This window comes from Herpailurus yagouaroundi, unplaced genomic scaffold (genome assembly GCF_014898765.1).
Source record: "Herpailurus yagouaroundi ecotype Mexico unplaced genomic scaffold, PumYag 67503, whole genome shotgun sequence".
Classification (NCBI taxonomy): domain Eukaryota; kingdom Metazoa; phylum Chordata; class Mammalia; order Carnivora; family Felidae; genus Herpailurus; species Herpailurus yagouaroundi.
In genome coordinates, this window is record NW_024420310.1 from 2246455 (window position 1) to 2272402 (window position 25948).

At 37.5% G+C, this 25948-nt stretch overlaps 1 long non-coding RNA gene across 1 annotated transcript; it reads right to left on the reverse strand.

The window, feature by feature from the left end:
• Positions 1-2865: 2865 nt before the first annotated feature.
• LOC121025130 (uncharacterized) lies at positions 2866-22424 on the reverse strand. The gene is made up of 4 exons (XR_005787954.1): positions 22145-22424; positions 18971-18972; positions 3703-3708; positions 2866-2877 (listed from the first exon to the last, which is right to left on the reverse strand). It is a non-coding gene; the product is annotated as an uncharacterized LOC121025130 (long non-coding RNA).
• Between the last annotated feature and the right edge of the window lie 3524 nt (positions 22425-25948).

A 25948-nucleotide genomic window follows, 5' to 3' on the forward strand; every position in this document is an offset into this window, starting at 1 on the left:
GATAAATTTTACGATATTCCTGAAAGCAAAATATGCTTTTTTTTTATTGGGGCATTGACTTGCAGTTTTGTTGAACTGGGCTTTTAGTCTACTCCCAGTTCAACAAAACTGCAAGTCAATGCCCCTATAAAAAAAAAGCATATTTTGCTTTCAGGAATATCGTAAAATTTATCTTAGTGACTACTTTAGAGCATCTTAATGAAGTAGAAGATGGAGGTCTGGGCACAAAGAGGAAAGAAGGGTAATACCGAGCCAGGGAATGATGGTTATGCCAAAGAAAAACTTTACCTAAGATTAGCCTTAATTTCAGCCATGCCCAGTCTTACATTAGTGGTATGACAATATCATGAAACATTAAACTATTGCTAACTGATTTGCCATTTCATGGTTCCCCAAGGTCCTCTCCTAGCATAGGCAGCTAGGGTATCAGAGACTTCACTGCCCCAGGGCAGGTTGTGAGGACAGAAATATAAAAGCAAAAAAGTGACCAGTGCTGAGTTTCTGAATTTCCCAGGAGAATTTCTTAATTTGAGACAGATACAATTGTCTTTAGAGGAAAAATTTTTTTTGAGTTACAAGAGCCTATGTCTTTTGAGTCTCAGACGGCAAAGCTTTGGTCTAAGCAATAGGAAAAGAATAATATTCCTCTCTCAGAATGAATTGCACCCCTCCCATCCAGATATGCTGAAGATTTCATGTGAGTAATGGGTATAGAGTAGGGGAGAGATGGCCCAAGAAAAATGCCAGATAGGTATTGGTGAGGTGTCCTAGGCCAGTCAGGAGCAGGAGGTGATGAAGCTTCCAGATAAATTTTGGATTCAAGATTAGGAAGACCCCATACACTCCCTCCTCTGACTATTGCTCTGGGAGGCAAAAAGACTCACAGAGGCACTTCAAACCATCACGGGTTAGGAGAGGAAAGGAAAGATGGATTCATCCTAGGCAGACAGGCCTCACCGCAACCTCACAGATCCCCGTGGCATGTGGGAAACATCTCATATGTCCCCTGCGGCCCACGGTGTCGCGGATCTGGACGGGCCTCAGAACTTCAATGAAAAGCCACTCCGCCGACACCACAGGGACTTTAAGGCTAGGAATGGGAACTGACGGGAATGAAACATTTCAGCAGGTAGCAGGACAGAGGGGCGAGGATGACTAAAAACAGGACAGGAATAAGTACATTTCAGGGCAGCAGGGGCAGAGGCCAACCTCGGGCCCACGATCCACCACACTGTGTGTTAGCCCAAGCTCCCTGGAAGGAAAGCCTTGACACAAAGACTTCCTGGGAGTGTGATCCCAAGGAATAAGGATGAGGTACAGGAAAATAAAGCAGGGATGGGGCAGAACCAAAATAAGAAGGCATTCTTGAGTTAGCCACTGCAAAAGGTAGATGGCTGCTTGATCTAACGGAAAGTCTGAGAGACCATATGAAATGCATCTTCCTGGGGATAAAATTGAGAAGCAATTACCAGCTAGCCCTCATGCCCATGGTTCAAAGCTTTGCCCCACTGGGCATGAACTCCCCATTTCTGTACTGTGCATGCATGGGCTCTGAGTGATTTCTGAAACATCTCACACTTCAGCTTCAATAAGGCCAAGCTGGTGGGTGACAAATTGGTCCCCACATTGGTGGCTGAAATAGCAAAAGGACCTAAAGGGATGCAAATGCAAAACAAGTGTCAGATACACTTAAGTGAGCGCATCAGACCTAAGTGCCATCGTGGACAGATGGTGAGGAAAAGAACCCTAAATTGACTGCGTATTCATTCCAAATCAGCTGCAAAAACCTGAGGCTACAAAATTAACTTGAATTGGCAAAATTAAGTTTTCTTCTTTAGAGCTGAGAAGGAATTCAAAATAGAGGCTAAATTGGGTTATACAAAAAATTGTTATACTACTTCAATGTCTAAGTTTAGTGGCCTGTAAAATTCATCTCTACTAAGTATTCATTTCGTATGCATTCAACAAATATTTCTTGAGTGTCTATTGCATGGAAGCCCTACACGGGTGTCACAGGGAGCATAAAGGCGAGTAAAATTTAATACCAGTTCTCAAGTTGCCCACAGTCTAGTGGGGAGAAAGACAGTTATACGCCCAACTACAATCCAGGAGGAAGGGCTAGCTGTGTAAGTGACAAAGCCAAGGCCTCACCACATGTGGGTCTCAGGGCTCCTCATTAGTAAAATGAAGTCAGAAGAGCCAGCATCTAATACCTTTCCCCCACTGACATTCTGTGACGTCTCAGTGTCACACAAAACCAGGTAACTCCAGTATAAAAGCCATAGTGTTTAGTTTACATTATGCTCCCCAACTCCCTCTTGCAGGGGAAATTGTTTCAGACGAAGCAGAATGGGAACCTGATAGTTATCATGCTCACTTGTCCAAAACAAAGCCGGCATTAAAACAGCCAACACCCAGGGGCGCCCGGGTGGCTCAGTTGGTTAAGCATCGGACTTCAGCTCAGGTCATCATCTCACAGTTCACGGGCTGAAGCCCTTCACTGGGCTCTCTGTGGTTGGCACAGAGCCCACTTTGGATCCTCTGTCCCCCTATCTGTCTGCCCTTCCCCTGCTTGTTTTCTCTCTCTCTCTCTTTCTCTCAACAAACTTAAAGAATATTAAAAAAAAAACAGCCAACTTACAAATGAAAAATGCTGCCAAAAGTACTTTCTGACTTCACATAAGGGGAGAAAAAAAAAGGTTTCAAAACCAAATCCAACTTTGGGTACATAATACTATCATAAGCAACTGTGAAGTATCTTAAATAGATGAAATATCGATCAACACAATGGGTTACTAAGCACAATATTTATTAGCTGCTTGCCTGACATATCTTACCCATTGTTTATCCAAATGAATTTCTCTATCCATTCAAAAGCTCTCATTCCAGCTCTCCAATTCCAATTCTACCCTTTCTTTCCTCAAATCCCACCTATACCAACCATCCTTTGACGATTCTCCAAGTTTACTGAAATGTATTATCTTTCCTTTTATTTTTATTTTTTGCCATGTGAATGTATTGCACACTAAAAGTTCTAATTAGAAAAAATACCAATGAAACTGTTTAACTGAATGGAAGCTGACATGCCACTGGGTCACCAATAGAAAGCCCTCAAATTTAATACTACTGTATAATTATGACCCATAAATTTTTACTGAAATATACCAGCTGGTTTTAGGCAAAAGTTGAACAGTATGAAATACCAGATCTGGGTAAAATTTCTGACACATACTCCTAACTTTTGTGGATCAAGCAGATTAAATACTGTGAAAGGTACCTACTGAATTAATCAGCCATACTTTTACTAATATAGTTTGAACAAATGCCCTGGAATCTCTCTCTCTCACATGATTGAGTTTATCTAGATTTAAGGTATATCCTCAGTTCTCCCCATAAAGGGAACTTTATACTTAACACTGTTAAAGAAAAAGAGTGTTTCTAACACACTCTTCTTTCTTACAAATGTTACCTTTGCCTTAAATATAGAACAAAGGAAATGAAGTGTGTGGCAACATGTCCACCTTTACACAGTACAGAACATTTAGAACTAGGAAAGGAATATTTCTGTCTCCTTTGTTCTTTTTAAAGTCAAGTGATTTTGTGGAATCACTGTATCACGGTGTAAATGATGTATGAAATGAAAAATGGTCAGTTTCCTTTGCATGAAGAATACAGAGGCTGCTTTGTAATTCTAGACTGAACTGTTTGCTACAGTAAAGGTAGTCTCTCATTGTCAAGGTGCCTTGATGCAGTATCCTACTATAGATCTGAGGGAATCTGACGTTAGGGTCCCAGGAGAGAGAGTATAAAGATACCCATTTGTGTGACCAGGTCACTGGTTTAATTTTTAAACAGTTGGGTACCCTTCAGGGAAGAAAGTCAAAATCAGTTGTTTAAATCAGATGTGCACAATGCCGAACCAATTTTAGTATTTGGTAAATAATAGAGATGGTAATAAAAAAAAAAAGCTGAAAGAATTGTCTGTTTTGTTGTGGATGTGTTAAAGTATCACTTTGCTCTTAGTTTTAGATTTGAATTCATCATGGGCTTGGGTACCTGCACATTCACAAAGAAGTAGGGACAATATTCATACTTTTGGATAGTAATGATGAAATCTCTGAGATTATACACCATTTCCAAAATAATATATTTCCCATGGTCCAACCAAACTCTTAGCAAATCATAGATTCTTGTGAAATAGACTAGACGCTTAATAAAATGTTAAACTCATGTAAGGCATGGTAATAGATATGGAATGGAACCATGCTTCTGTTAGTAAATACTGTTTTCTCACAAAGTGTCAATGCAAATTTATCATGAAGCTATTGTGTAATGTGTCTCTAAGTATACTCACATTCTCTATTTACAATTAATATCATTTACTTTTAAAATTTACTACCTCCTCTACCTTTGATGGCATAGAACACATTTTTCCAAGATAAATTACTCAGTGATTGGAATCAACTGTCACATACGGGCCCCAGAGCTGAGCAAAAGCAGAATTTAATGAGGTCACTGTAGAAAAGACTGCTGCTTTAACTGTTCAAAATCATTTATGTTTAAAAAGACTTTAAACTAAAGGAAAAAAAAATACTTAAAACAGTGTCAGCAGCAGATTTGCTTGATTGCTTTAACAGAAGCTGAAGGGTTTGGTAAAGCCATCTTGTGGTGAGAGAACCATTAGGAGCCCAGGCAGAGGGGTGCAGGAGCAGAGAGGAGGAGGGGCGGGGAGCGATCAAGGAAGCAGTAGCTAAGGAGGAGAGTCAGGAGGCATAGCGTGGGCTGAATGCAGACCAGCAGCCCCACATTTCCACCTCTTGATCAGGCCCTTTTGCTGAGGCATAGAAATCCAGGGTGGGCAGCTGGACCCTTGCCACGTTCTGCCTTTTGAATTTAGTCTAAATTGAATCAGGTGGTGAGAAGGCACAGGAAGAGCTCATGACTGCTAGAGCAGGAAAAACCAGCCTTCAAACAAACGGAGTAGTCAGTTAGTGAAATAAAAGGGCAGCTGTGCTTCCTAAGAGACTTAAATCTCAGCAGCTCAGGGAAGCAGGGGGCAGAGGTGCAGGCAAAGGAATGTCGGAAAGCTTCTGATTAGAAAGGAGGTTTAAAAGCAGAGTGTGCTACAGCTCAAGGCGTTTTCTCAGAGCCCAGAGGTGGAAGAACATAGAGATGTATATATAGGAATCACTTATCCTTGATTTAAAGCCTAATAACGTATCTTTTTTATATCCTTTGTTAACTAAGGGTAAGTCTCCTAGTGGCTTTCTTTCCGTAACAGTTTCTTTTCACAAAACAGCTCCCTACAAATAGTATGAGTTCCCTATAATGTTTAGATAGGAGAGAAGTATTCCAAATTTAACACTTCCTATGAGCCAAAAATAACCAGTTAGAAAATTTAAATAACCTGCTAATTGTATTGACAGGAAACTTAAGGAAATTATATGATGAAAACTAGAAAACACTGCTGAGCAACAGAAATGATTTGAATAATGGAGACAGAAACAGTATATCTGAATGGAAAGAGTGGCTGTTAGGGAGATAGCAATAGTCCCCAAGATAATATGTAGTTTAAAAATATTTCTAATAAGGGGCGCCTGGGTGGCTCAGTCAGTTAAGCACCTGACTTCATCTCAGGTCATGATCTCAAGGTTCTCGAGTTCAAGCCCCCTCATCAGGCACTGTACTGACAGTTCAGATCCAGGAGCCTGCTTTGGATTCTGTGTCCCCCTCTCTCTCTGCCCTTCTTCTGCTTGTGTTCTGTCTCCTTCTCTCTCAAAAATAAACATTAATTTTTTTTTAATATTTCTAGTAATACCACCAATAGAAAAACTGTCAGCAGGATTGTTTGGAGCTTTCCAACATTATTCTAAACTTTCTCTGGGAGAAAAAGCAAGCAAGAGTGAGTATGAAATATTAGAAAAACAAAACAAAAAGAAAAAAAGGAAACTTACCCTGAATGATGTTAAACTCTATTATTAAGCCATAATAATTAAAATGTTGGAGTAATAAACACAGACACCAAAGAAATATCAAGACGACAGATCAGAGAAAATGGACCCTAATGCCCAGATAATCTTAACAAGAAATTAAATCAAAGAAGAAGAATGGATTATTCAATAAATGGTATTATGGAAATTAGCTTTTTCAGAACAAACAAAAGTAACTTTTCATCCTTACCTCGTGCCATAAGCCAAAATAAAACCCAGATGGATAAAAGAGTTGAGCTTCGAAAAAAACTGAAACCACAAAAAGGATAGGTGAATATTTAACTGTCTTGGAACGAGGAAAGACTTCCTAAGCATATGATCAGTGAAAGACACCACAAAGAAAAAATACATAAATTTGATTATACAGAAACTTTAAACTTCACTACCAAAAATTTGGAAAAATGTCAGATGAAGGGAAGAAAGAATGTTTTCTACAACTCTGACATAAAAAGGGTTAACATCCTAAATATAGAGATAACTCATCTGTTGGTATTTCCCAAAATACAATATGTGAGGAAATATGCAGCTTTATTAGTAATTGGAACTGCAATTCAAATCAACACAGGACTGTTATTTTTCCTCCGATAAAATTGGCAAGGGATTTTTTAATGCAATCCTCTATGGCTATGCTATCCATTATGGTCATGACTAGCCACTTGAAATATAGCTCATCCAAATTGACATAAGCTGTAAAGTATAAACTCTATAGTGGAATTCAGAGGCTTAGCACAGAAAAGAAGCAAACTAAGCCAGTAAATATTTTATATAAATCACAGGTTGAAATGATATATTTTGGATGTATTGGGTTAAATATAACTATTAAAATTAATTGCTTCTTTTTGCTCTTTTAATGTGGTTACTAGTACATTTTTAATTCTATTTTTTAACATAAATTATATATGATTTAAGGTCTATAACATGTTGATCTGATATACATAGTGAAATGATTACCACAGTCAAGGAAATAAGCATATCATCTCCTCACTTGGCCACCATTTTTTAAAAGAAATATTAAATTACAGGTATTGCTTACATTATATTTCTTTTTTAGATATTTTCCTTTTTTTCTATTTTCCTTTTTTTCACTTTATTTTATCATTGTTTAATGTTTATTTATTTTGAGAGAGAGAGAAAGAGAAAACATAGGGGAGGGGCAAAGAGAGAGGGAGAGAATCCCAAGCAGGCTCCACACTGTCAGCACAGAGCCTGACGTGGAACTTGATCTCATGAACTGTGAGATCATGACCTGGCCAAAATCAAGAGTCAGATGCTTAACCAACCGAGCCACTCAGGTGCCCCCTTATTTTTTATTTTAGAGAAAGAGAGAGGTGCACATGCATACATAAGCAAGCTGGAGGGGCAGAGAGAGAAAAAGAGAGAGAATCCCAAGCAGACTCCGTGTTGTCAGTGCAGAGCCCAATGTGGGGCTCAAGTGGGGCTCAATCTCTCACAACTGTGAGATCATGACCTGAGCTGAAATCAAGAGTCCAACGCTTATCCAACAAAGCCACCCAGGCGCCCCTGGTTTATGTTATATTTCTAGTGGACGGTGCTGCTGTATGGGAGTTAGGGGGCAAAGAAATAGTTACTATCATACCCTGCTGGTGGGAATACAAATCACTACAGCAGGATTTCTGAATGGCATTTCAGGAATGTGTACCAAATGTGCTTATTTAAAAGTGTGCTGTATCCTTTCACCCAGTAATTCCATCTCTGGGACTCTAAAGGAAATAATCAGAGATACAACAATTAGATAATTAGTATATAAATATATGTTAATAATAATGAAAGTTTAGGAAAGCATAAACATTCAATAACGAGTAAATAATTAAATTACAGCATGTTCATTTAGCGACATGACAAAATACATATAATACAAAGTGGAAAGAAGCAAAAAATAAAACTGCATATGCATTACTATCCCAAATGTGTAAAAAACATGTACACACACATACTCATAAACATATATAAATGACTAAATGAAAATGCACAAGCATTAACTGTTTCCTCTGTGTTATGAAATTATCAATTATTTTTCTTTTTTGTATATGTATTTGTAATGTTTTGATAATAAGCATAGATTAATTTTAATTAAAAATGAAGTTGTATTGGTGCACCTGGGTGGCTCAGTTGGTTAAGTGTCTAACTTCAGTTGGTTAAGCTCAGGTAATGATCTCACAGTCCATGGGTTCAAGCTCCACGTCAGGCTCTGTGCTGACAGCTCGGAGCCTGGAGCCTGCTTCGGATTCTGTGTGTCCCTCTCTCTCTGGCCCTCCCCAACTCATACTCTGTCTCTCTCTGTCTCAGAAATAAAATTTAAAAAAATTTTTTAATATGAAGTTGTATTTTTCAAAAAGGTCTTGTCTTCCAGTATGTACAAACTGACACAAATCACAGCTACCTAATAAAGAAATCTCTAATTAGCAATGAAGTCCTTGACTGGGAGCCATATGTTTGCTTGGGCAATATCTTGGTTGTGCTTAAATGACAGCCCCCAAAATAGGAGGCTCAATGGGGTCATGTTTCAACATGAAAGTCAAACCAGTTTAACTTTCACCCTGGTATAGAGGCTTTTTGGTTTGGTTCAGGTTGGGTTGGTACGGGTTGGGTTGGTTCGGGTTGGGTTGGGTTGGGTTGGGTTGTTTTGCCTGCTACCTGTTGGGTCAGGAACTTAATGAGCAAAGGAGACCAAACCTGGAGCAGATGACTACCAGGTTCAACAGACATGAGCTTTAATGTTTTCACACCTCATTTTTCAACATAAAATGTTTTAAGTGCCCGCATATTATTTAGCTGTAGAAATAACTAGCTTCATTTTCCACTCTGATCCATAAGTAGTTAGTTTCTCGTGCTTTCTCCTGGTATGTGACCAATGGGAAAAGATTGCTTTACCTTAAGTGAGGGCAAATGTCCAACTCTGCCCTACATCATCCAGGTCAGCTCACCTTCATCCTGACATATCCAATTCATACCCCCCAAAAAAGTATGTTAATTTAACGTGAGTTGGCATCATGAAAAGTCGCAAAGACTCTTAAGATCCAAACTTTAAGGCAATGGCACAACAAAGATTCATTCAGCCCAAGAAGCCAAAAACATGCAGTGAAGCTGGTTAGGTAGATTTTTGCATAGCAACAGAACTGAGAAACTGCTTGGTTTGCTGTATAATATTTGAACATTTTGAAGAAGCAGTATTTTAAATTGCACAAAAGAAACATTTTAAACGCATAACTACTAGAGATCTGTATTGTAAATCTCACTAGCTACTATTTGCAACAATATCTGTGACTACTGTTTGCAGTCAAAAACGTTCTGATTTTAACATTGAAAACTGAGCATCATAGAAAAAAAAATGAGCATCATGAAAAAAACAACTGAGCATCATGAAACAGTGGACTTGCTCCTGTGCATGAAAGAAAGCCACTCCACATACTCAGGGTGGATTCACTCAGTCACTCGACATCTACCATAATGTTTTCTCAAGGTAAAAATTTGATATTCAAATCTCATGCGTCTTATTCCCATTGAAACATTTTTGCTTTTCAACAAAAGGGGCTCAAACCAGGAGTTTTCTTTTCAACTCATAAAATAAACTGACCAACTATAAATTAACTTTGTAAGCAAACAGCCCTGTTTTGCACACATAAATTTATCACTGGCTCATTTTTCTTCGTAATAGATGGGTTTTACCATACTGCCACTGTTTTTAACTATTATTCTTTTAAACAGTTCTAAAGTACAATTTTCAGAAGTGCCATGTCTATGTAATTCATATCCTGCATATCAGTAAACAAACAGAAAAATGTGTTTGCCTAACAAAAAAAATTCCTAAGTATCATGTGAAGTACCACTACTACATGATTCAAATTATTTTAAAATAGACGGCATGGTATAATGACACGAGCACCAGGTTTATAAACCACATACAAGCTATCTGACCTAACTCAGCTCAGGTTCTGCTGTCTTCCAAATAAGAATAATTAAACCTATTTGGAGGCTGTTATAAGGATCAAAGGATTATTAAAATCAAATGGATATTTAGGACTTTTGCTTTCACAAAAGGCAAACTAAGCAATATAGCCTTCTCTACCATTCAGGATAATAAGTTACATGCTATAAAAACATCAAGAATGTCCTTTAAAAGAACTGAAGAGCTAATAAATATAGTGAGAAATTGCCAGCAACCAAATCCCAGGGATGAAGAACTCAAAGCCTACTTAGGTAGAGACCAATACAAAAGGAAAAGCTGAGAAATTGAGCTGCAGTGTTGGTGGCTTTGCAGGGCTAAAGCAACAAAAGTCAAAACCCAGGGCCTACCAAAGTCAGGGACTCTGACCCCTTTCAGACTAAAAACATTGAAAGAACTCACTTCCAAAGTCAAGGTGAAACAAAAGAAATCTCTCACACCAAGTTGCTTCCCACTGTTATAACAACTGGGGTGTCTAGGGAAACTCAACCTCAAGAAAGAAAACATATAATTTCAAAACCAACTGAGGGGAGAAAATGGAATGAGATTAATGATCAGTCCACTTGAAATCAAGAAAATGAGGGAAAAACGAAATACAGAACGGGCAAGACAAATACAAAGCTCAAAATAAGATGGTGAATTTAACCTGAATATATCAGTAGCTATAATCAATGCAAATGTATGAACTGCTATACTTACAACAAGAGGACTGTAAGACTGGATTTTTAAAAAATTCCAGCATTGGTTATTTACAAGAAACAAACCTAAATCATAATGACATTTAAAGATTTAAAATACGATAGAGAAATATGTCATGCAAACACTAACAAAAGACAGCTGGTATAGCTATATTAAGAACGGACAAATTTTACTTTAAGGTAAAATCATTACAGAGATAAAGAGGATCACTACCTAATGATAAAAGGAAGAATAACCAGTAAACTTAAACAATCCCAGATCCCACTTTTATCCTATAGAGCATATTCTCTGACCACAGGACAATTAAAAGAGAACTCAATTTAAGAAATACAAATAAAATCCCATAAGTTTAAATATTAAGAAATACTCTTCCAAATAATGCATAGAGAATAAATGATAATGGAAATTTTTTTAATTTTTTGAACTAAACTGTAATAACAATATTACATATCAAGACTAAATGCAGCTAAATCAATACATAGAAAAGAACTATATGTTCTTATTTTTAATTAGTTTATTGAAAGTCAAGTTAGTTCACATACAGCACAGTATTGGTTTCAGAAGTAGAACCTAGTGATTCATCACTCACATATAACACCCAGCGTAGTGTTAAGAGCATAAGTTAGAAAAGAGGACAATTTAAAAACACATAAGGGTAGGTGACAAGGTTGCTGTGGTTAAGGCCATGGACTGCTAAAAATAAATGAAGTTAAAATTAAATAAAGCAAAATAAACCCCCAAAACTAATGGAAGCAAAGAAATAATAATAAAATAGAAAACAAACAAAAAAAAACAGAGGATCAGGGGCGCCTGGGTGGCTCAGTTGATCAAGAGTCCGACTTTGGCTCAGGTCATGATCTCACAGTTCATGGGTTCGAGCCTCGCATCAGGCTCCGTGCTGATAGCTCAGAGCTTGGAGCCCGTTCTGTGTCTCCCTCTCTCTCTGCCCCTCCCCTGCTCGTGCTCTGTTTCTCAAGAATGAATAAACATTAAAACATTTTTTTAAAAAATACAGAGGATCAAAAAACAAATGTTGGTTTTTGAAAAATGAAAAAAAAAGGATAATCTTATGATGAGAGTGATTAAAAGATAAAGCACTTATTAAATGTAAGAAATGAAGAAGGGACATGGCTACAAATATGACATGAAAACTAAGATATTGGGGCACCTGTGTGGCTCAGTTGATACGGCATCTGACGTCACGTCAGCTCACGGTGTGAGTTCAAGCCCCATATCAGGCTCTGTGCTGATGGTGTGTAGCCTGTTTGGGATTCTCTCTCCCTCTCTCTGCCCCTCCCCTACTCACTCATTCTATTTCTCTCTCTCTCTCTCTCTCTCTCTCTCTCTCTCTCTCTCAAAATAAGTAAATAAACGTTAAAAAAGAGAAAGCTAAGATATTAAGAATAATTATATTCTAATAAGTCTGAAAATGCAGACACAATGGGCAAGTTCCTAAAAGATATGAATTTACTAGAATGGCCTCAAGAAGAAATAGAACATATGAACAGTCCTGTAACTACCCCACATGTGTGCACATCCACACACACACATGCACACAGTGAAAAACATGAACTTCCTTGTCAATTTTCAAGTTCTATTCATTGTTAGCAGAAGAAAAATTCCAATCTTACATGACTATTCCAGAAAACATAAAAAGAGGGTATACTCCCTAACTCATTCTATAAGGTTAACATAACTTTGATATGTAAACCTGAAAAGATGGTTTGTAAAAGAAAAATTATAAGCCACTCTGACTAATGGGTAGAGATATACAGTCCTAAGCAAAATAGTGGTAAACCAAATATAAAAGTTAATGAAAGAAATTATACATTTTGCTCAAGTCAGGTTTATTTCAGGAACCCAAGGTTGGTTTAATGTGGAATAATCAAAAAAAAGAATTCATCACATTAGTAGGTTAGAAAAGAAATAAACAAAACTTACCATGTTGATAAATGCAGAAAAAGCACTTGATGAATTTTGATGAACATTAAGTCATTAAAAAATAACAGTTCAGCAATTTTACCATTAAAATACCAATATAAAATAATCAAATGTATTTCTCTATATAAACAATAACAATTTAAAAAAAGCTTTTCTAAAAGTACCATGAATAAGAACATAAAAATATTAAATACCTAGGAATGAATCCAACAAAAACATGATCAACATCTCTAATGAAGATTATAAAATGTATTTAGAGAAATTTAGAAGATATAAACACATGAAGAGATATACTCTAGTCAAGGATTTGAAGACTCGATATTTTGTTTAATGTCCACATTTCTCCACAAAATGACCTAGAAATTTAAGACAGTTCCAATCCCAATCCCAACCACAACAGGATTCAGAGCGAGCGCCAGCCAAAATGAAGTAAACCCCTCACAGCCTATCTGTCTTACTGATTACAACTAAACACTCCGGACAAAACACAAAAACAACTACCTGAGTGTTCTGAAAAGTAAACAGTAGCAGGCAGATTGAAGAGGTGATTCAAAGTTAGAAAAGCAACTGATACAGAATTGATTTTTCTCAGGTTTATTTCCTCTTTCAGCTTCTGGCTTTGACATGAATTATGGCTCAGTCATGGAACTGTACATGGAGGAGGTAGTCAAAAATCTGAGAGAATGTCTGTCTTTTTACTCAGAGAACCAGGAAATGGGGCCGGGGAGCTAGGGCGTGGGAGGGGAGCCCAGAGCTGGAGAAGGATCTCATAATTCTGTATGTGGACTGGCGCAAGTCCCAGGCCCAGCCTTATATTCCTGGCCACAAAACTCAGAAAAGTGGCCAACAGAGAATGAGAGAAAAATCCCCTTTTTTCTGGTTTTTTTCCGCTCTCTGCCATTCTCCAAGGAACTGTATACCAGCAGCATGAGTAGGTAAAACTATGGAAGATCCAATATTCTCAACAAGAATAAAGAAAAACAAAAAAGGGAATCCTGTGGTCCAAAGAATGTAGAGGGATTCCGCAATTTTTATCTCTGCCTCTCAGTAGAAATCATTCAAACTGGAAAAGAGATAAGAAAAAGTTTAAAGAAAAAAAAAACCCAGAAGCTCAAAAAACCTGTATAGATATCTCAAATGGTCTAGCATTCATGTCATCAGAGTTCCACGAGACAAGAAAGAAACTGGTGCAAAAGAAATATTTGAAGAAACAAGGCCTGAAAAGTTCCTCAATTTGGTGAAAGAGATAAATATCAATTTTCACGAAGCTCAGTTGACTCAAAGATAGAAAAAATATTGCAATCCCTATCAAAATAACACCAGCATTCTTCACAGAGCTAAAACAATCCTAAAATTTGTATGGAACCAGAAAAGACCCCAAATAGACAAAGCAATGTTGAAAAAGAAAACCAAAGCAGGAGGCATCACAATCCCAGACTTCAAGCTGTATTACAAAGCTGTAATCATCAAGAAAGTATGGTACTGGCACAAGAACAGACACTCAGATCAATGGAACAGAATAGAGAACCCAGAAATGGACCCACAAACATATGGCCAACTCATCTTTGACAAAGCAGGAAGGAGTATCCAACGAAATAAAGAGTTTCTTCAGCAAATGGTGCCGGGAAAACTGGACAGTGACATACAGAAAAATGAACCTGGACCACTTTCTTACACCATACACAAAAATAAACTCAAAATGGATGAAAGACCTAAGGGTAAGACAGGAAGCCATCAAAATCCTTGAGGAGAAAGCAGGCAAAAACCTCTTTGACCTCAGCGGCTGCAACTTCTTACTCAGCACGTCTCCAGAGGCAAGGGAAACAAAAACAAAAATGAACTATTGGGACTTCATCAAAATGAAAGCTTCTGCACAGTGAAGGAAACAATCAGCAAAACTAAAAGGCAACCAATGGAATGGGAGAAGATATTTGGAAATTACCTATCAGATAAAGGGTTAGCATCCAAAATCTATAAAGAACTTATCAAACTCAACACCCAAAAAACAAATAATCCAGTGAAGGAATGGGGAAAAGACATGAATAGACACTTCTCCAAAGAAGACATCCAGATGGCCAACTGACACATGAAAAAATGCTCAACATCACTCATCATCAGGGAAATACAAATCAAAACCGCAAGGAGAAAACACCTCACCCCTGTCAGAATGGCTAACGTGAACAACTCAGGCAACAACAGATGTGGCGAGGATGCGGAGAAAGAGGATCTCTTTTGCATTGTTGGTGGGAATGCAAGCTGGTGCAGCCACTCTGGAAAACAGGATGGAGGTTCCTCAAAAAATTGAAAATAGAACTACCCTATGACCCAGCAATTGCACTACTAGGCATTTATCCACGGGATACAGGTATGCTGTTTCGAAGGGACACATGCACCCCATGTTTACGGCAGCACTATCAACAATAGCCAAAGTATGGAAAGAGCCCAAATGTCTATCGATGGATGAATGGATAAAGAAGATGTGGTGTATATATATATATATATATATATACACACACACACACACACACACACACACACACACACACAATGGAGTATTACTTGGCAATCAAAAAGAATGAAATCTTACATTTACAATTACGTGGATGGAACTGGAGGGTATTATGCTAAGTGAAATTAGTCAGAGAAAGACAAATATCTAATGATCACTCATATGAGGAATTTAAGATACAAAACAGTTGAATGTAAGGGAAGAGAAGCAAAAAGAATATAAAAACAGGGAGGGGGACAACACATAAGAGACTCTTAAATATGGAAAACAGAGGGTTGCTGGAGGGATTGGGGGAGGGGGGAGGGGCTAAATGGGGAAGGGGTTTAAGGAATCTACTCCTGAAATCATTGTTGCACTAGATGCTAACTTGGACACAAATTTAAAAAATAATTAATTAATTAATTAAAAAGAAAAAGTCTTAAAAGCAAGGAAAGAAACACTGAGGCATTATAGATAGGGGAACACTCACTCAAATGGTGAAAGCTTTCACCAGGGATAGCAGAATAACATCTTAAAGAGCAGAAAGTAGAAAACTATTATCTCAGAATTCAGTAACCAAGAAAAATGCCTTCAGTAATTAAGGTAAAATAAAAATAGTCTCAGATGAAGGAAAACCAATAACACATCACTAGGATATCTGCTTTGCAGCTAAAGGGACTTCTTCAGTCTGAGAGAAAATGATACCAGAGAAAAACCTGAAAATTCAGGAATGAAGGAACGTCAATAAAAATGATAAATCAGGGGCACCTGGGTGGCTCAGTTGGTTAAGCATCCCAATTCGGCTCAGGTCATGATCTTGCAGTTTGTGGGTTTGAGCCCCATGTCAGGCTCTGTGCTGACAGCTCAGAGCCTGGAGCCTGCTTCAGATTCTGTATCTCCCTCTCTCTCTACCCCTCCCCAGCTCTCTCTCTCTCTCTCTCTCAAAAATAAATAAAGATTAAAAAATGATAAATCAGTGTAAATATAAGAGACCCTTTTTCTCCTTTTAAATTACTTAAAATGTGTGTAACTATTGAAACCAAAAGTTGACTTTGTATAGTTTTCAATGTAGACAAAGGTAATACACATGAAAACATTAATATAAAGTGGGAAGGGCAAAGGGATCCATACAACTGTAAACCTTTTACATTTTACTTGCAGTAGTAAAATATCAATTCTAAGTACACTGTAAAAAGGTAGGTGCATTGTAATTCTTATAAAAGCCACCAAAAATATAAAAATATGTAGCCAAAAAGCAAAGAGATATACTAAAATGGAATACTAAAGAAATTTCAAAGTAAAGAGTATATAAATTGACCCAATTCAATGCTAAAAGGGTAGTCTTTTCAACAAATATTGCAGGAAATATTGGATATTTGTATGCAAAAAAGAACCCACCCTTATCTTACACCTTATCCAAAAATTAACCCAAAATAGATTACCAACTTAAATGGAAAATGGAAAAATTCCTACGAAAGATCTTTGTGACAACAAAAGCCTGATACACAAAAGAAAACTGATGAATTGAACTTCTTCAACATTTAAAAAAGACAACAACCTTTTTTCTGCATTAGACACAGCTAAGAGAAGAAAAAGGTGACCCACAGACTGGAAGGAAATATTTGTCAGCTCCATATCTGACCAGAGAGTTCTATTGAGGATACATATTAAAACTCTCAAAACTCAACAATATCCAAGAAATGGGAAAGGGTTTCAACAGACCCTTTGCCAAAGAAGACATACAGCTGGCAAATAAGCCGGTGAAAAGCTGCTCCACCTCATTCATCTTTAGAGAAATGTAAGAGAAATCCTCAATGAGATACCACTACATACATATTATAATGGCTAGTGATAATTTTGCAAAGACAATAGCAAATGCTGGTGAGGATGAAGAGCAACTGTAACTTTGCTACATTGTTAGTAGGAATGCAAAGTAGTGTAGCCATTTTGTAAAAAATGTTGGGTAGCTTCTTACAATGTTAAACAGACACTTACATAGGACAAAGCAATCCCACTCCTGAGAAATGAAAAGTTTTGGTCACACAAAATCCTGTACAGAATGTTTATAGCAACATAATACATAATCTTCAAAACCTGGAACCATTGGCGGTGGGGGGGCACCTAGGTGGCTCAGTCGGTTAAGCATCTGACTTCAGTTCAGGTCATGATCTCCCGGTTAGCGAGTTCAGGCCCGGCATTGGGTTCTGTGCTATCAGCTCAGAGCCTGAAGCCTGCTTCGGATTCTGTGTCTTCCTCTCTCTCTGCCCCTCCTTGGCTCTCTCACGCTCGCTCGCTCTCGCTCTCGCTCTCTTGCTCTCTCTCTCTCTCTCTCTGTGACTGTCTCTCAAAAATAAACATTAAAAAAATAAATAAAATTAAAAAAAAACTGGAACCACCCAAAAGCTATTTTGATGAGTGAATGGATGAGCAAATTGTAGTACATACACACAATTGAACACTACTCACCAATAATATGCACTAAATCATATGTAGAATACACATAAAATTTGATTTGCCACTAGGATGATGAAAGAATAATTTTTTTCTGTAAATGGTGCTGGGATAATTGAGTATCAAGTGATACTCCAGTGATACGCAAGTGAATGACCCTCTAACTTACCCCTTGTATAATCAACTCTGAGTGGGTTGGAGACTGACACGTGAAAAGGCAAAAGTATAATGCTTTTTCAGAATAATACAGGAGAGCATCATCTATGGAAAGATTTCTTAAGAGACACAAAAGGCATTAAGCATAAATAAATGCTTGATAAATTCTTTCAAGTTTAACTTATATCAATGTTCCATAGAACTTTTCCATAAAACTACCTTAAAATGAAAATTTTCCATGCACCAAAAGACACAATAGACAACCTATAATAGAATGTAAGGAGATATTTGCAACATGTATGATTAGTATTCATATCGGGAATATAAAGAGCTCCAAAAACTAAGAAAAAAATAAGCAAAAGACATGAAGTTCAAATAGTTCATATACATACGGAAGAAGTGCAAGATCAGAAGGGTGTCTCAGGCATCTAGGTGCCGGCAAGGTTCTTTATTAACCTGATTGCTGATTACACAGATATTTGATTTATAATTATTCATGATTTCATACATTTATGTTCTGGTTGTATACCATATATTTCATAAGAAAAAAAATATATATATATGCATAGCCAATTATTTTACACCATTTCATAAGAAATTTTTTACACCATATTTCATAAGAATACAAAAAAATATATATACACACATATATATATACACATATATATACACATATATATATATGTGTATATATATATATAGCCAATTATTTTACACCATTTCCCAGCAAAAATAGATACAGGATGGTAAATTGTCCTTAGCTTTTTTTGTAACAGGTGTTTACCTTAAGGAGGGGGTAAGGGGCGCCTGGGTGGCTCAGTCAGTTGAGTGTCCACCTCGTGATTTCAGGTCAGGTCATGATCCCAGGGTCATAAGATCAAGCCCCACATTGGGCTCCACACTGAGCATGGAGCCTGCTTAACATTCTATGTCTCTCTCTCTCTCCCCCTGCTCATGTGCACTCTCTCTTTCTCTCTCTCTAAAATAAAACAAGGGGTGGGTGGGGAAATGAATTGTTCTAAATCACTGGTGCTACAAAAAACAATTTTTAATAAATTTTAAGTTTTTCACAAGTTTTCTTCCTAGTCAAGTTCAAATTACCTGTGTTTTCACCCACACTTAATTCTTGGAGTAAGAGTATGTGAGTTTGTAATCTAGCTCAATTTCTTCCTAGCCATAGATCCTGGCTAAACAAGTTACTTTTCCTCTTTGAACCTGCTTCGTCTTCTTTATGTGGGTAATAAGTGTGCCTATTCTGATTCTGGTGAGGATTAAATGAACTACTTCATATAGAGTGGTAGCAACAAGCCTAGCACACAGTAAACACTCAATACATGGCAATTATAATAGCTACTATTATCATTATATAATTATAATCTTACTCCCCAACCAATTTAGGTAAGAGCACTCAGCCAGTCCTGGATTGCATTCCAGCCTTTGCTACTTAGCAGTTGGTGATCTTGAACAAGTTCTTTAACTTCTGAGAGCCTCAATTTCAACATATGAAAAATGGAGATAAATGTATCTCTTTAGTTGTAGGACTCAAGTGAGAAAATGTATGCAAAATCTCAGCATCTGAAATATAGCAGATAGCCCTAGGCACAACTGTATCACAGCAGAGGAGCCCCCTGTGGTATAACACCATGGCAGAAACTCAGAGAGCAAGTTCTCAATGCAGATTTCCTAAATGGTTTCCCATTGAGCCTGTGCTCTTTGAGCATTCTCAAGATGTTATAGCTACAGCTGTTCCTCTATTTCTTGTCTAATATGATGTCCCTATTCCGCAGCCCCAAGCTTTCATTCTGTTGATTGATGCTGATATGCTAATAGAAACTGCAGAAAATTGCACACATTCTGAAAATTAATTTAATTATGTGCCCAATCATCTGTCACTTGACTCAGACCATGATATCAATTCTATGACCTTGATAAGTCACTAGTTTTGTGACCTTTCAAGACCTGTTACTACATCTGTAAAAGAGGGATGGTAATACTGAAACCTTCCTGAGGCCTTCTAATATTGGGTACTAACACAAGCGCTTAATATATAATAACACTTTTAATACCCATACACCATAAAAGATGAGGAGTAGTATTGTTGTTGTTATTTCCATTTTACACGAGAAAATTGAAACTCAAAGAGGTTATACTATAGCAAAATCAAGGTTCAAGTCCAGGTCTCTCTATTGCCAAAACCCAATCTACTACACCTTCCTGATTCTCAATTAATGGAATACCTACTGTGTGTTAGGCAATCTATATTCATCATCCTTATAAATTTATAAGATAAAAGGAGCTATTGTTTGTAAAATCCTTGGCACAGAGCCTGACATGAAGTAGGCACACACAAAAAAGTGAAATGCTTGTGGCTTTCCAACTTTCTTCCAGCGCTGTCTTTCAAAACAAAAAAACAAAAAACAAAACAGCCAAACCAGACAGAATTCTTTTGACGGGATAACAGGAGCTGCAAGGCTTCTATTCTCCCCACATATCTAATATTCTCTCTACATATCTAACATTGAGTCCATCTGTACAGTAATATATGTAGTAACATTGTTACAGAAATATCTTATAATGTGAGCTACTAGAAGCACATTTCACACAGAAAAGGAATCAAACTGACTCATTTTTTAAATTGTGCAAAACAAATGATACTCAAATTTTTATGTCATAGCAAAAACTCATGAGCTCATGAGGACAGTCATTCTTGGTGTATCAGAGGACTCCTTGAGCCTCCTAATATTCTATGTAAAATGTCTGAGTTTTGATCACCAGCTCATTTTTTCTGGGAATAGGATTCTTAACTTTCATAGAATTTGTATAGGATTCACAACCCCCAGTGCTTCAGAAAAATCATTATAAATTCAATTTCTCCAAAGACTGGGTGTTTTAAATGACTGTTCTTGACCCCACTGATGAAGAAGGGACCTTGCACTAGGGTTAAACACATGACACTTGATACTGGACAGATGAGACCAACAGCATTTTATTAATCACTTATACTCACAGCCGAGGAGAAACTCAAAAATGGATGGTGATGTGATATCACCTCATACTTTTTGAATGGCTATCATCAAGAAGACAAGAGATAATAAGTGTTAGCAAGGATGTAGAAAAAATAAATCCTTGTGTACTTTTGGTGGGAGTGTAAATTGGTACAGCCACTATGGAAAACAGTTTGGAGGTTTCTCAAAAAATTTTTTAAAATGGATTTACCATATGATCCAGCCATCCTACTTCTGGGTATATATACAAAGGAAATGAAAACAGTACATCAAAAAGATATCTGACATGCACCCCTATGTCTATTGCAGCATTATTTACAAAAGCCAAGAGATGGAAGCAGCCGAACTGTCTATACCCAATGGAATATTATTCACCAATAAAAAAGAATGAAATTTTGCCATTTGCAGCAACATGGATGGAATTAAAGAGTGTAATGCAAAGCAAAATAAGTCAGACAGAGAAAGACAAAAACAATATGATTTCACTCATATCTGGAATTTAAGAAACAAAACAAAGGGGAAGAGAGAGAAAGAAACCAAGAATCAGACTCTTAACTATAGAGAACAAACTGATGGTTACCGGAGGGGAGGTGGGTGGGGGGATGGGCGAAACAAGTGATGGGGATTAAGGAGGGCATTTGTCATGATGAGCACAGGGTGACGTATGGAAGTGATGAATCACACTGTATTGTACACCTGAAACTAATATTACACTGTATGTTAATTATACTGAAATTAAAATTTAAAACTTAATAAACATATCTGCATTCCCATGTTTATTACAGCATTGTCCACAATAACCCAAGACATGGAAACAACCTGGGGTGCCTGGGTGGCTCAGTCGGTTAATTGTCTGACTCTTGGTTTCAACTCAGGTCATGATCTCATGATTCGTGAGTTCAAGCCCCACATTGGGCTCTGTGCTAACAGTGCAGAACCTGCTTGGGATTCTCCCTCTCTCTTTGCCCCACCCCCTTCTCTCTCTCTCTCTCTCTCTCTCTCTCTCTCTCTCTCTCCCTCTCTCTCTCTCTCTCTCTCTCCCTCTCTCTCTCTCTCAAAATAAATAAACTTAAAAAAATTTAAGAAAAAAAGACATGGAAAGAACCTAAGTGACTATCAATGGATGGATGGATAAAGAAAATGTGGTGTATATGAATACAGACAGTGGAATATTATTCAGCCACAGAAAAGAAACAAATCCTTCCATTTGCAACAACATGGATAGACTTTGAGAGCATTATGGTGAGAGACATTAGACAGAGAAGGACAAATACTGTATGATCTCACTTATACAGTAAAACCTTGGTTTGAGAGCTTAATTCATTCCAGAAACATGCTTGTAATCCAAAGCACTTGGATATCAAAGTGAATTTCCCAATACGAAATCATGGAAATTCAGAAGATTTGTTCAACAACCCAAAAATATTCATATAAAAAATGATTATAATACTGTAATATAATATAAAATAATAAAGAAAATACAAAATATAAAGAAAAATAAACAAATTAACCTGCGCTTACCTTTGAAAGCCTTCGTGGCTGGTGTCAGGGAGATAAGAGAGAGGAGAGTTATTGTTTAGGATGACTTTCGCTATCACTAGTAGAATCACTGCTATCTATTGGCTCAAAGGAATCTTTCTTTCGTGTGTAACTTTAACAAGTAACCTATCCAATGACACTTGCTTTTGCCTCCTTTTGAGGATTTCATGGATATGTGACATTGCATTGTCATTCAATAGATTCATCACTTATACTGCTACAGCATTACTCAGGTGGTGCTTTTCTTTTTTTTTTTTTTAAGTTTATTTATTTATTTTGAGAGAGAGACAGAGAGAGACAGAGAGAGAGACAGAAAACTAGCAGGGGAGGGGCAGAGAGAGAGGAAGAGAGAATCCCAAGCTCTGTGCTAACAGCACAGAGCTCAATGTAGGTAGGGCTCTATCTCACGACCATGAGATCATGACCTGAGCCTATCTCAAGAGTCAGATGCTTAACCAACTGAGCCACCCAGGTGCCTGCCGGGTGGTGCTTTTCTACAAAATTTTGCACTGCTTCCCACATTTTACACGTCTCCCTAATCTCATTTGAAGTAAGGGATTCCTCTGCTTTTTTTTCCTCCTCCCCTGCAGATGAGATGCAGACATATACTTCTTATATAATCTTGCAATTTTGGCTATTCACATACGTCATTTGTACTTCTCAATGATTTCTTTCTTAACATCCACCGTAATCATCTCCTTCTTACTGCCTTCCTTTTCAAACTTTTTCTGCATGGGAGCCATTTTATATGCTCGCATGGATGTTGACTACAGTGCAGCATTAATAAACTCTTGTCATATACTGTATTTAATGTAACTGGCAAAAAGGCAACAGAGGAAAGGGTCTCTATGTGCAGGCAACCTGACCTAGAATGAAGCAAAACATTCCTAAGCTCACTCTTGACTGGAAAAACAAAAAACTATCCATAGGTGCTTTGAAGTGACAAAAAATACACTAGTGTCAGTTGTGGGCACCTTCCAATGTTCTGAAAAAGCACTGATTTCTGCTAAACACCGTGGCCTGAGACTGAGCATCCGAGCATAAGAGACAATCACTCACAATCCCACAGTGAGAGAGAGTGAGAGAGAGGAACCATTGGCTCAGTTGTGATCATGTGACATCTGGCATCATGTACTACATGTATTACAAGATATTGCTCATTTATCAAATTAAAATTTATTAGAAATACTTGCTGATCTTGTGGAACCCTTGCAGAACAACTTACTCACAATCTAAGGTTTTACTGTATATGGAATCTAAAAGAGCCAGACTTGTATAAAGAGTAGAATGGTGGTTATCAGGGGCTGGGAGTCAGGGAAATGGCAGAAATGTTGGTCAAAGAGTACAAACTTTCAATTAGAAGATAATTAAGTTCTGGATATCTAATGCACAGCATTGTGACCGTAATCAACAATACAAGTTGCTAAGAGACTAGGTCTTAAATGTTTTTTCACCACAAAAATAAAATGGTAATTATGTGACACGATGGAGGTGTTAACTAACATCATGGTGGTAATCATATTGCAACGTGTAGATCAAAATATTGTACACCTTAAACTTACACAATGTTATATGTCAATTATATGTCAATAAACAAAATGAATCCTGAACCGGTGACCCACTTTTGAAATGGGCCTGTGAGATATAAGCTGTGCTGAGCTTAATACATGGAAAGGCTTATTTTCATCTAACAAATTCTTTTCTGGCTGTACTTCTCTACTTGTCACCTGTTATGCATTTAAACAACGTCCTTTCCGTTAGAGAGACGCAACCGTGCTGGTTTTGAGGATGCACGAAGGAAGGTGCCATGAACCAAAGAATGCAGGTGGCCTCCAGAAAGCACAAACACCAGGAAATGATTTCTTCCCTAGAGCCTCTAAAGAGAACGCAGCGCTGTGATCACCTTAAATTTAGCGCAGTGAGACTCATTTCAGATTTCTACCCTATAGAACTATAATATAAACATGTGTTGTTTAAATCACTGTCTGTGGCAATTTGTTACAGCAGCAATAGGAAACTAAAACGGTCAGCAAAGAATTCTATCACTTTTCAGCACCCTTCCTCCCCTAAACCCCCTTTCCCTTCCTATGTGATTCATAACCTTATTTAAATGCTGGAAACTTAGGGAGACAGATTAGCGAACGACAAACGTCACAGCTCCTGCTTTAATAGATTTCCTCAGTGAAGACACAAGGACTAAGAAAACATATTTTTAATCTTTTGCTCACTTAAAACTAACTAGAAAAATATTGTGACAGATGGTGTCCCTCATGCTGCCTTAGCATTCTGGCATGTTCCATTTAATATATCTCTCCATTTAATATATCTCTTATGTTCCCAACTCAGAGCAGAAAATCCAATTACTGTAAGAGCATTGTAGTGTTTTTGACAACTTCACTTTGGTACATTTTAACTGAAGAAGTGAGTGGACATAGTGACCACTTACAGATGAGAACCAAGGGAGCTGGAAATTAATGTACTTTGAGTAAACAGAATGAACACTCATGTCTAAGGCCTGTGAGCCACTACTGAGGAAAGAGTGGGTAGCACTGCATGGATTTTAGTCTCAGCCTCCTTTCTCCAGAGCACATTCCACAAACTGTAACAACTCTGTGAATTGTGCCACATGACTCATATTCCCAGAAAATATCAAATAACCAATCTTATCACTGCAGTTACCTTTCCAGTGACTCACTTTGGAAGCAAGACTGGGGATTATCACTTCCTTGTTTAAAACCCAAAGACATTTTAAAAATGTGTCTAAAATAACTCCAAAACAGTTTTCTGTGTTGATCTGAACTGGCAAGTTATTAACAAGATCTGTTCAGTCAAAATGCACAATCCAGAGTGCTGGAGTTCCCAGAGACCTTGGGGTCTCAAATTTGCTCAAATAACTTCATCTCTCTGGGTAAGGAAATTGACAGGGGACTTGCCAAAGATCACCCAACTAGATAAGGGTAGAACTGAGGCTTCAGCCTGGATCCATAAATTCCTGCTTTTTCTTTCCCTGTTTAGGGGAAAAGTAATCATTTGTAAAAAGTTTCCTAATACATGAGAAAGCTTCCCATAATCCCATCATCTAACACAATTACAGTATTTTTTTGCCATATTACATTCTATACATAATTTTTACACAATCACAACTGCAACGTACAAGGGAATTCAGGACAGTGTCAGTTTCAAAAGGCATATTCAAAAATTAATAGCTTCCCCATACAAATGTAAAAAAGGAAATCAAAAAGGGGCCCCTGGGTGGCTCAGTTGATTAAGCGTCCAACTTCAGCTCAGGTCATGATCTCACGGTTTGTGGGTTTGAGCCCCGCATCGGGCTCTGTGCTGACAGCTCGGAGCCTGGAGCCTGCTTCTGATTCTGTGTCTCCCTCTCTCTCTCTGCTCCCCTGCTCATGCTCTGTCTCTCTCTGTCTCTCAAAAATAAATGTAAAAAAAAAATGTTTTTAATAAAAAAAAAGGAAATCAAAAAAGTATTAAAAGAAAATATGGGTAAAGAGTCATATTAATATTGGGATGAAAAGATTCCTTCTAAGTACATATAAAAACCATGAAGGAAACGTGCACAAGACTTTACTACATGAAAATGTTCACTTATTTTGAGGATTAAATAAAGCTATTTCAATAAATATAATAATTAAAATTGAGATTACAAATGATAACTACAGCAGGCTGAGCATCCAGTATATTTTGTTTTGATTTTAAG